The sequence below is a fragment of the Lampris incognitus genome, chromosome 9 (assembly GCF_029633865.1).
Source record: "Lampris incognitus isolate fLamInc1 chromosome 9, fLamInc1.hap2, whole genome shotgun sequence".
In the NCBI taxonomy this organism is placed as follows: Eukaryota; Metazoa; Chordata; class Actinopteri; order Lampriformes; family Lampridae; genus Lampris; species Lampris incognitus.
In genome coordinates, this window is record NC_079219.1 from 57,772,863 (window position 1) to 57,786,068 (window position 13,206).

General features: G+C 48.8%; 1 protein-coding gene across 1 annotated transcript in view; it reads right to left on the reverse strand.

The window, feature by feature from the left end:
* The window catches only part of itga10 (integrin, alpha 10), a 53,369-nt gene that overhangs the window by 37,551 nt on the left and 2,612 nt on the right, over window positions 1–13,206 (reverse strand). The window lies entirely within an intron of this gene.

A 13,206-nucleotide genomic window follows, 5' to 3' on the forward strand; every position in this document is an offset into this window, starting at 1 on the left:
AAGCGGGGAGCCAGGGAAGGGTGTGGGTTATAAAAACCACCGAGTATAGTAAGCCTCCTGTTATGGCACACAAGCTTGTCCTTTATACGGAGAGAGGCGCAGAGAGAGAGAGAGAGAGAGAGAGAGAGAGAGAGAGAGAGAGAGAGAGAGAGAGACGGGGGAGTGAAAGGTGAGAGAAATTTGTGTGTTCTGTGGAGGTGACAGAGAGACATGGGAGTCACAGGAGGTATTAAGACTGAGAAAACAGACGGAGCAACACGACCCAACTGTCAAAATAAAAGCCACACTGCTCTCGTTACCATGGGGATCAATTACAGAGGCCGGACTTAGCGCGTAATTGTAACCGAGACGCTCCAAGCCGGGCTAATTTCCGTTGCGCTGCGTATTTCTGAATGAAAGTAACAATAACGAAGCCTCCGTAGCACGCAGCGGCCTCTTAAAAAGCACCATAACAAATTAACTGATTCAGCGCTGCAGGGAATATGAGGCGATCACCTTCTGCCATAACAGGCTTGCAGGCAGGGGCGTCGTGGGGGGGGCTACCAGGGCCCAGAAGGCGAGGGGGGGGCTCGAGAAGCCTGGAATTAAGTTTGTGTTTCTGTAATTAAAGCGATTTGTCTGTAAATAGACTGCATTTATACAGCGCCTTTCTAGTCCACCAAGGTGCCAAGCTGCTCATCAGGGGAAGTTGGGGGTTCACTGTCTTGCTCAAGGACACTTCGGCATACTCTCTGAAGGAGGAGCCGGGGATTCAACCAGGAACCATCCGATTACTGGACGGCCCGCTCTACCTCCTGAGCCATGCCGCCCGGCTCTGTAAAATTCAAAATGGTGCCCAAGTGTTTCAATTTCGAACTACTTAGTGCCATAACTTCGGTTAAAACTGGCTCAATGCATCGGTTGAGGGACTCAAAGAAAACAGTGGAGGCTCTCTGAGGCCCCTCTCACCCCTTACAAAAGGTGCGTGCAAAATGGTTCGGTCCGCCCCTCACGAGCATCGCTGACACTTGGTTAAGTTAAAATTGATTAATGTGCTGTGATTGTAAGTAATATACAGTATGCTAGAACTAAAAAAAGGGAGGCGTGAGAGACAAAAGAGGAAAGGGGCCCACAGAGACTGCTTGTCTATAGGGCCCAGAATTTTGTGCTACACCCCTGCTTGCAGGTACGAGGGCTATGCGGTTAATTTTGTCGTAAAAAAAAGTGGACTTCATTTACTATCAAGCAATAACAGTTTTAGCCTCAGGTGGCCGATGGGCCCAGCTGGCCTTACATTAATTACATCCTTTGCGGTGTGACCGCTGCCCTATTGTGCAATGGCGACTCTGAAACCATACATGACTCATCCCTATTCCAACTGGGATCGGATATTACAGCAAATTAAAAATGTTCTCTCGGAGGACGTCCAGGTGGCGGTCTATTCCCTTGCCCACCAAAACAGGGATCGCCAGTTCGAATCCCCATGTTACCTCCGGCTTGGTCAGGCGTCCATCCATCCGTTACAGACACAATCCACTCTACGCATAACTGTAGGCCACTGACTTCCGGTTTCTACTGCAGTGGTCACACCAGTTTCCTGTTTGTTGGCGCGTGCTGTTGACAATGGCGTATTTTTCTCAGCCGTTTGCTGGTAGGTGCGGGTGAGAGTTTGTCGACGGTTCTGTGCATGTCGTTGACATTTATCCATGGCAAATCTTGCAGGCATCGCGACAAATATGCCATTGTCAACAGCAGTGGCTGGAATCTAACACTAGTTTACACTACTGATAAGACACGTTAGCCCCCTAGCTAACGGGTCTGACCCTTTAGCCGAGTGGTTAGTGATGTCGCCTTGTGGCGCAGTACACCCCGTATCGAATCCCGCACCGGGCAAGAAAATAACCGCTTACATTGGTGGCAGCGGTGGGATCCGGAAGTGTGCAGATCCTCAGAAGTCTCTTCGGAGCGTGGGAAGAACAAAGCGCGAGGGCGCGCTTCCGGGGAGAGGGTGACGACTGTAAACTACTAATGAGACACGTTAGCCCCCTAGCTAACGGGTCTGACCCTTTAGCCGAGCGGTTAGCGATGTAGCCTTGTGGCGCGGTACACCCCGTATCGAATCCCGCACCGGGCAAGATAATAACCGGTTACACCGGCATTGCCGGAGGTTTTAGTCCATCCATCCCGACGACCGTTATCCCTTCCCGCCCTCCCGCTGCGGCGTTCGGTTAGTCGGTCGGCTTCTAAGCTAATTCACGTTAGCTAGCTAGCTAGCTAGCTAGCTAACGAGTGCTGCTAGCTAGCTAGCTAGCAGCACTCGTTCGCATCTGAACTTGTACCCCGCCGCCACCATGTTTGATTCTGTCCTTTACTTAACCCCACAGAATGGACGGTTACAGCTGAATGCCCGGCTCAGACTACACGAATTCAGGCCGATTTTGACCCTGTCGCGTCGCTGCCGACCAGCGTCAGACGCCCCACGACCCCGGACTCGACAAGTCTCGCGGTTTTTCCTTAGCGTTTTCCGTCAAGTTCGACACCCCTGACCGACGCACCAAGACGTGTTCCTGACGCCGACCAATAGGATAACAGAATGCCCTCTGGCGCGCATGCGTGAACGAAGATGGCGATTTTTTTTTTGGCTGATTTTCTTGACACGGACGCGTTCGTTACCTCGAGTTCTCTTTGAAGGGCAGACAGCTCATATTGTCCTCTTGGTGACACCCAGGGACGGGCCCACAATCGCCTTTTCTTTATTTTCTCTTTCTTTTCCGAGCGCAAGACCGCTAGCGTCGCACACAGCGCTTCCGCCATGATTGACACTTCCTGACCCGCCTCCCCGACGACCTATGAACTCGCGTACGGTCTTTTTTTTTCTTTTTAAGAACTTTATTAACAAAAGTGAACAAAAATAGTATACAACAACGTCAATCAACAATAGTCACATTATTAAATGTATACAACATTAACACATATATTATCATAAACTCGCGTACGGTCGTGATGACGACAGATGACGCGGTGACGTCAGCATACGACGATGGGCGGGATCATGCTTGCAGCGGGGCGGGGACCGTTCAAGATGGCGGCCGGAGCGGACCGTCTTTGCAACGCTGTGTGCCAGGCGTTTGAAAGACTCGTGAAAAGCCTACTATTTGTCAAGTTTAACTGCCTGTTTATTGTTCAAGTGAGACTTTTCACTCGGCGCGCAAAGAGTTTATCCTGAAATGGGGGGAAAAAACCACGTGTTTTCTCGTCTCTTTCAAGTGAAGACCACAAAGCTAGCTTAGCGTGTGCGCTAGCTAGCTAGCGGTGGCCATGGTTACGCGCAAGACGGAGGTGATTTGGCGGCCCGTTGCATAACGGAGGAGGAGTTCCCGTCTTTGCCAGCTACGCCAAGTAAGAACCATAAAAACCATATGATCCTGTCAACTCGTCCCTGGTCAGTAATGTCCACTCTCAGCTTGCCACCTCCACAAAGCTTATCGACAATAGATCCAACATGAGTGAGGGCAAAATCTCCGACCTGAACAACAAGGTGGATTGTGTGGTTTCCGACCTTAAGGCTGTCACCATGACGATGTCAGGTTTATGCAAAGGAGAATGGATGACCTAGACTCCTACTCGAGAAGGAGGAACTTAATGCTAATGGGAGTCCCTGAATCTGCTCAAGTAAAACGTTCGCCTTGAAGTAATAAAGATTTGCCAGGTTGCCCTGCCCTGCCCTGGTGTGCAGACAAATGCTCGCAAGACAAATGCTCACAATACTAATAGAAAAAGAGACAAATGCTCACAAATTGTTTTACAATCTTTATTTTTCAAAAAGTCAACTGAACATTCTGTTGCATGTCACATAAGACATGTCACATAGGCCTGAGCATGTGAGAGGGATCACATCTCCCTGACAAATGAAATGGTGATCTTAAAGATAATCATGATTATAAAACAATTTGTGAGCATTTCTCTTGTGAGCATTTGTCTTGTGAGCATTTGTCATGGAATCCCCTGCCCTGCATGAAAGATAAGCTTGTGGATGCCGTTGACACTGTTCATCGCCTTGGGAAGAAGCGACAGTCCACCGATGATACCGGACCCAGAGGGATCATTCTCCAGTTTGTCTCGCGTTTCTGCAGGGATGCGGTGTGGAAGGCGGCAAAGAACTCGTCCTCCTTGAGAGATCGTGGTTTGCAGTTCAAGGAGGATTTCCCCAAGGGGGACCGAGAGAGGAGGCAGAGGCTGTGGCCTGAAGTGCAGAGGGCTCGTGCAGCGGGGAAGACGGCGTTCTTCGTTGGGGCCAGAGCGTGCATTGATGGAGAAGGCGAGATCATCCTAACTGACTGACTACATGTGCGAGATTCACAGTTCTTCCTCCTGTGAAGATGCCTCCTACCTCATAAGGTGATTGACTCTCTCGCTTTACAAATATGGAGGGAAAATTGCTCCAGTCAGATTCATTTTAGTTCATTTTGACACTTTGATATATGGATCTACTTGTATGTTGTTGCAGTAAGGAGCATTTTATTGTGGAAGATCCAAGTACCTTAGCCACATTAAGGGTATAACTTGGCTTATACATTATTTTCAAAGAGGTATTTTTCATGTAATTTGAAACACTGAGGTGCTAAGTTAGCTACTGACCTATTTTCCAAGGTTCTAAGCCTTTTCTACATCTACACAAAAGAGGTTATAATCAACTTTTGTTAAGGAAAAAAAAACAAACTTGTAGTGTGGCCAGTCTGGCGGCCAAGAAAGGACACGAATTTATATCAGTAGCCTGACATGGTGCCATCGTGAAAGACAAAAAATATTGTGTAGTCTGATCTGGGCATTACTTGATTATTACTTTATTAACATAAATCCTTCAATCATAACGTTCCGTTACTTTCAGCGCTAGCCAGCATCATCACTCAGGGTCTGTGTCACACTGTAATTGCTCCCCGGAAGCACAAACTAGGAACAACAATCCTACTGTCACAGGCCTAAGAGTACATCTGTCACCATCTTACAATGCTGTGATTGCAAACGTTCCCCAATCCTCTGTGAATAGTACACATGGCCATCGAAACTCTAGCTAATATAACAAATACGTGTATTTGCGAATCAGTAACATTCTTCATTTCATTTCATGCACCTGCGCACATGAAATGAAACGAAACATCGTTTTCCCCAGCCCACAGCAGTGCAACACAAAGACAAAAACACATATCTACACTGCAAGAACACATCTATCCAAACTACAAAAAAAACCTACAAAAACCACAAAACACTTATATCTGTCAGAACTGCCAGTCTGCATGGGCTAGCAGTTAGCTTAGGCTGCACAGCTTCCGCGTCCTGTCAGACCGCCCTCGGTGATTCCTCCTCAGGCGCAGCACCAGGCAGGGCCATGGTCCCTGGGCCCACCGGACGTAGCAGACCAAGCTCTCCCGGTCAACCCAACACCAGCTCTCCCAGCCAAACACTTTCGACACACCTCACCACACGGCACACGACGACACCAAAAACACAGTCAACACTCGGTGTTATCGGAACTGCTGGTCTGCATGGGCTAGCAGTTAGCTTAGCCTGCCCCGCTTCCGCGTCCTGTCAGACCGCCCTCAGTGTTACCGCCTCGGTCGTAGGATGCAGGAGACCAAGCCCTCCCAGCTGATCCAGCGCCAGCTCTCCCAGCCAGCAAACGAAGAAACAAACTTAGATGCAGACATGGACAAAGACACTGCATGGACAGTACTGGGTGAGGCTGCCGCAAACTTAAGTTTGTGCCGCCATCTTCCCCCACCAATACTGTGTGAGGCCGCTGCAAACAGGAATTTGCACCGCCATCTCCTCACACCGGAAGCAAAAAAAAAACCCCAATATGAAACCAATCTTTGGTTTCGGTCGTTATGCCACTATATTGTTTATAAGGGTGGGGATACCTGCAGTCAGTTGAGACTGAAGAAGTCACTTAGATGAGTGACGAAACGTTTCTCTCAATAAACGTTGTGTCCAGATGAACTGATCCACCTTTCTGTGATAAAGACAAACTACTTTGCATTTGAAGTAAACACTATGTGCATGCACTACACTATCTGTATTGGCTGTACATCTGTGTATCAAATCCGTTAGGAAAAAAGATACTTCATGAATTTGACTTGACATAATGTAGCAGACCTGTGGAATGGAGGGGGGGGGGGTCTTACTGTACATATTACAGTGATACCATTACACGGGATAAGGTTTCCTCTGTGAGCAGGAAAGCACTCCAGAACCAGAAACAAGACCAACACACACACCGAAATTACCGCTGCCAGGACAATCAAGAGGGGGATTCCACTTGGTTTTGAGAGGGAAACTAGATATGTTCTCTGTTTCTCTTCACTAAAGCGCCGCCTCGTCCCTCTATTCTCTCCGCTCTTTTCTCCCCTTCCCTTGCTCTTGCTAAGCGTGTCCTCAGCCCTGATTGAGCCGATTCTCTTGTCTCTCGCTCGACAGAGTGAACCGGCCGCCTGTGTCAACACAAACGTGGTCATGGGCTCACTGACTTACAGAAATCTGTAATCTGTGTGAAAAAAATGCTACATGTACAAGAAGAACCAGACTGCATGGACAACACTGTATAATTTCTTCTTCTTAGGAATCATTATGTTGGGGCATCCGAGTAGCGTAGCGGTCTATTTCGTTGCCTACCATCACGGGGATCGCCGGTTAGAATCCCTGTGTTACCTCCGGTTTGGTCGGGAGTCCCTACAGACACAATTGGCCGTGTCTGCGGGTGGGAAGCTGGATGTGGGCTTGTGTCCTGGTCGCTGCACTAGCGCCTCCTCTGGTCGGTCGGGGCACCTGTTCGGGGGGGGGTAGCGTGACCCTCCCACGCGCTACGTTCCCCCGGTGAAACTCCTCACTGTCAGGTGAGAAGAAGCAGCTGGTGACTCCACATGTATGGGAGGAAGCATGTGGTAGTCTGCAGCCCTCCCCAGATCGGTAGAGGGGGTGGAGCAGAGACCGGGACGGCTCGGAAAGAGTGGGGGTAATTGGCCGGATACAGTTAGGGAGAAAAAGGGGGCGAGGAGATGGCGACAGGTGTAGTCTTAGGCCCCCCCCTGGTTCAGGGATGGTTATTCCTTCTTCTATTGGGGGGGCGAGAGTACACCTGTCCCCGTCTTACACTGCTGGGATTGCAACTATTCCCAATTGAGCATGCTCAAAGACAATTGAAAATCACATTAACACAAATACAACCAGCCACAAAATGGCCACAAGGTCTCCCTGAATAGGTGATCAGGTAGGTAAAAATTGATCCTTGATGGAGCGATAGTTGGTGAGAGCGTTACCGAAAACATGCAGTCAGTTTTAAAGTCAGCGAATAAAACCAGGCTTAAATAGGTGAACTGAAGCCAGAGATCGGATATGTGTGGGTAGATTACTCTGCCTCTTCTGCTAAAAAACTGTCCAGCCTTATCCAACACTGCACCATATCTCTCAATGTCATAAAACTTAACAAAAAAAAACACATTTTAATGATTTCGGGGGCAGAATCACCATCCGCACCCTCAGGCCTCCGACATGACTCCGCTCCCTCACCGTCTTGTTCCTCGCTCCTTCTCTCATAAACCAAAACTGCTCCGTGTTAGCCCCTCTCCCTGCCCCTCACAACTGCAAATCTGCCACAGAGCTACACAACTCCTACCCCCAGACGCACTCAAAAGCCCCCCCCCCCCAGCCCACCCCACCCCTCCACCGTTCCTCCGTCCCATCCTGCCTCCTCTCCTCTGGTTCCATTTTCATTGGGGTTATATGAGTCGGTACCGCAGCCCGTCTGACCACCCGTCGCCATGGCAACTGACGGCAAACATTTATCAAGCCAAACTGGGTCCAGATTCTCCTAACCACACATTCGGCTCTGGGCGCTACTGGTACTGCTGTATTTGTGTGTCTTCCCCCCCCCCTCCTTTTTTGGGGGGTGGGGGGGGGTTTATATATGCAGAGCCTTCTCCATAGCTGCCCCCCCCCACTCTGAAACTCTCCCCCCAAACACATCAGAGACTGCACCGATCAGCCCACGCTGCAACCATGCATCAGAACTCACCTCTTCAGAATCGCTTTGAACGTGGGGTTAATGTGGTTCGCTTGCTCAAGGTGGTAAAAACGGGCCTTCTGCCTTCAGTACGGGATGAGCTGGACCACGCCGTGGTCCGGACTGCTCAGATCCGCATCAGAGACAAACATAAGCATCCCCGACAGTCTAGCATCCCCATCCCAGTGTTTGGGTTGTTCTGGACTGTTTTTACCACCTTGAAAAAGTGAACCACCGGAGCCAAAGCGGCGCTAAACGGCCGTTTCCCCCCTCCCCGAATGCTGTGACGAAACAGCCAGGAAGAGGAAACGCATTAAGAAAGTGTTGTTAATTTGTTCAGGGGGGGGGGGTTTATCTATCAAGTATGAGAACGTCACTATACGTCTCTCATTTTTCAGAGAGAAATGCTTAGTGGTCAGTTGCCCTGTGATGGCCTGGCGGCCTGTCCAGGGTGTCCCCCCTCCTGCTGCCCCAGTGGCTGCTGGGATAGGCTCCAGCATCCCCGCCACCCTGAGAGCAGGATACGCGGTTTGCATAACGGATGGATGGATAATACTGTGTGTTGCATGTTGCTGGTGTGTTGCTTTTATGTTTATCTTACGTACAGCATTTTTTGTGTACATTGAAAAGTGCTATACAAATAAAATGCGTTATTATTATTATTATTATTGTATGTGTGCATGCATGCATGTGCAGGCGTTCAGTCATGCATGCTCTATAACTGGGCTTGCATGGTGTCTGCTTGCAGGTCAGAGAGGATGGAGGTGTCCACGATGCTGACCGAACAGGGTCGCCCGCGCTACACACACGTGGCTGTGATGTTTTAACTTAACAACCGTGTTTGAGTTTCCCCCGTCGCACTCTCTTTATTTACATCCCCAGCGGGGGGAAACTCTCCGACTCCAAAGTGGCCCCGTCAAAATGTCCCACAGTTGTTGAGACCTCTGCCTCTCTAGTCTGCTTCTATCATCATTCTTTCATTCCCCTAAACACCCCCCCCCACCCCCACCCCGCCTTTCTCCGGCTGCTCTCTCTTTTTGCCAGTTCTCACCGTTTTTCACAGGACTTCGCTCTTTGTCGTCCGCATCCTGCTCTGTTCTCATCTCTGTCATCCTCTCATGGGGACGCTCATGAGGAGTGGGGGTGGAAGGAGAGTAGGAGTGAGAACGAGAGTCAACAGTAAGTGGAAAGACAGAAGAGAGACAGAGAGAGCAAGGTGATCGAGTCTTTGATATCGCAAGTTTCTGGATGGGGCTTGAAGCAAAGGAGGAGGCAGACAGGCAGACAAAGAGAGAGAGAGAAGACAGAGACAGATAGAGAGACAGACAGACAGAGAGAGTGAGAGAGAAGACAGACAGAGAGAGAGAGGGCAAGGTGATCGAGTCTTTGATATCGCAAGTTTCTGGATGGGGCTTGAAGCAAAGGAGGGGACAGACAGGCAGACAAAGAGAGAGAGATAGAGAGACAGACAGACAGACAGACAGAGAGAGAGAAGACAGAGACAGATAGAGAGACAGACAGACAGAGAGAGAGAGAGAGAAGACAGAAACATATAGAGAGACAGACAGACAGAGAGAGAGAGAGAGAGAGAGAGAGAGAGAGAGAGACAGACAGATAGAGAGACAGACAGAGAGAGTGAGAGAGAAGACAGACAGAGAGAGAGAGGGCAAGGTGATCGAGTCTCTGATATCGCAAGTTTCTGGATGGGGCTTGAAACAGACAGAAGGAGACAGACAGACAGAGAGAAGACAGAGACAGATAGAGAGACAGACAGAGAGAGAGGATAGAGAGACAGACAGACAGACAGACAGACAGACGGAGAGAGAGAAGACAGAGACAGATAGAGAGACAGAGAGAGAGAGAAGACAGAGACAGACAGACAGAGACAGATAGAGAGACAGACAGACAGAGACAAATAGAGAGACAGACAGAGAGAGAGGATAGAGAGACAGACAGACGGAGAGAGAGAAGACAGAGACAGATAGAGAGACAGAGAGAGAGAGAGAGAGAAGACAGAGACAGATAGAGAGACAGACAGACAGAGAGAGAGACAGACAGACAGACAGAGAGAGAGAGAGAGAGAGATAGAGAGAGAGAGACAGAGACAGACAGACAGACAGAGAGCGAGAGAGACAGACAGACAGACAGAGAGAGAGAGACAGGGAGAGAGAGAGAGAGAGACAGACAGACAGAGAGAGAGAGACAGATAGAGAGACAGACAGACAGACAGAGACAGATAGAGAGACAGACAGACAGAGAGAGACAGATAGAGAGACAGACAGACAGACAGAGAGAGAGAGAGACAGGGAGAGATTCAAGGCAGCAGAAAAGAATGTGAATGATGAGAAAACGCGAAAAGAAGGACAACAAACAACTCTGAGATGACAGGAAGAATGCAAGGGAAGGAACCCCCACTGCACCCCTACACACACACACACACACACATTCTTGTACTTCTGTCTTCGTAAGGACCCCTCACTCACTACATTCATTCCCTTAAGCCCTAACACTAACCCTGAAAGACCCTTACAGAACTGAGGACCGGCCAAAATGTCCTCTCTTTACAAAAATGTCCTCAATCTGACGGCCGAGAACCCAAATCAGTCTTCACAAAGACAGACGCACAAGAACACACACACACACACACACACACACACACACACACACACCTGTGTTCTACATCTCAGTAAAGCATAACACGGTGTAACGGACCCAGGACGCCTGCCTCCTGCACCGGGGGACCTCTGCAGAAACCATTAACATCAAACACACATGCACACTTTCCTACCTACACAATACGCAGCCACAGCATCACACACACACACACACACTAAGGGAGCATGTACACGCACTTACACACAGATGTAAACAATCATGCAAATAGCACGGAGCGCACAATTTCCCTGTATATGCTTGAATCAAACAGATAATGGAGTGTAATATGAACAACGTGACCACAGCGGCGCTGCTAGTATGTGTGTTTGTGTTGTGTGTTTGCGTGTTTCTCTATCCTTATGGGGACTCAGTGTGCTTATAAAGATGCTAATTTCGGGGGGGGGGGTTAGGTTTAGAGCTAGGGTTACAACTGGGGTTAGGGTTAGGCTAAGGTCTAGTATATAAATTAGGCATTAGAATCAGCCTTAGGGGTTAAAGGTGAGGAATTAAGATCAGGTTTAAATCAGGGTTGCTTTGTAGAACGTCTCAGGGGAAAGGTGAGGGGTCACAGTTAAGGTTAATTTTAGGGTTTGGGTTGAGGAAAGTAGAATTTTGACTCTTAACGTGAATTTTTGGTCCTCACAAGGATAGAAAACCAATGTCTAGCTGTGTGTGTGTGGTGATTGAGCTTAATGCTTAATACATTCCTAATTCATCCCTCTGCTCCTGGGCAAGAAACACATTGTGAGTTTAAAAGCAGCTGCTGTACGTACGGACAGACTTTCCCTTGGCCGCGTGAACACATCGACGCACGCATGCCAAAGAATCAGTTTGTAGATAAGCTGGCGCAAGCGGCGAAAAAGTAGCGATGGATTTAACACGCTTCTGCACTACATAATCTTTCTGCCGAGTGTAACCACACCTGACTGGCTGCATTTCATTTCACAGCTACTGACCGTAATGGTGCAAGTGCTACTTTTCAGTTGCACAAACACTCGATTTTAGACTACAATAGGCTTTTTCTAGTATAAGGAGTACCTAGATGTGGTGGGTGTGTGTGGTTGTATGTGTTTATGGGGGGTGGTGGTGTGTTCTGCCCGAGAGAACATGGGCAGAGGTTCACGGTCCAATGAGGAAACATGCATGACACAAACGCCTTATTACTGCAACTGAGACGTCAAGTCTGAGAGATGAAAATAGCTGGTACCACCGGTGGAGGTCTTATTACACAGCTGCCACCGCCGCCTTGGGGTCACAGCATGTCAGCTGTGGGAGGAGATGAACCAGCAACCTTTTGCTCATAGAGAGATGAATGTCCGTGATTGATTGATTCCTCCTGATGGGTATGTTCTGACGGTCTGAGAGCAGAGAGTCCTGCCACTGACATCACTGATGATAGATTTGCCAAAAGATCAGGCTTTTGAAAGAGTAACCTAGGAGTAAAGCATGAATTCCCCTGCTGGTGGTCTCCTTGGCAAGGAGTGTGGCCACATATTTGGCCAAAATGTTCACTGCGCCTGCCTTTCTACTTCTCACAATCATTCTAGGAATTTCTATATGGGAAACCACTTACTGTCATACAAGCTAGATTTCCTCTGGACTTACAGCAGGGAGTGGGGAGTGGGAGGGGGTACGTAGGTGGGGAGTGGGGGGGACTATATGAAAGCCTTTTTCGTTGATATGTTCTTCTTGAAAGAGCACCTAGCCCAGAGGCTGAAGGGGTTAGTGACCATAGCACCCAGTTAGACACTGTAAGGGCAGGGCAGTAGTGCAATGGGTCAATAGAGAGGCATGACCAAGGGGATGACTCTACATGGAGGCCAGCTCCCCAGGGTTCACAAATCAAGGCTTCAAAACTAGTGACTGGATTTAGCCTGCCTGTGGGTTCAGTTCTCAGATGACTCTCAGGTACTGGTTGCTTTGCAAGATGGTAAAAATGAAAGACCTTGGATAGAAAAGGACCTTCAACCTGGAGTGAAAACATGAGAAGAACAAGGACACATAGTGTCACAGATGTGCAGCACAACTGTTGTGTGACTGTTGTGAACAAAAAGGTACAAGATCATGGCCTTAAGGTTGTAATTGGAAGTAGACGTACTTTTCAGTTGAGCAGCAAAGATTACATAAGGGATAATCCATGGTTAAAGGATTTTAATGCACGACGCCGAGGCTATCCCACTTATACCATGGTCACTTACCAAAGAATTAAAATAAATACATTTACGTACTTTTGTTGAACATTTTGGACTCGGAATTGAAAGGTTATGGAGCCAAAGTTAGCCGCTAAGCTAAAGTTGAACGTTCACTTGGCTTGCTACTGAATCAGCACGTTGCTATGGTTACATAGCAGTTAGAATGCACACCCTCCAGCCAATCAGAACCCAGTTGGTACGTTTGTAGACACTACATTCCATCGCCACTGGGTGGCACTGTGAGACGATGGATGGCGGAGAGGGACTGCTGTAAGGGGACAGAAGAACAAGCAGAGCCAGGGCAGGAAGTTGGATGAAAGCTAG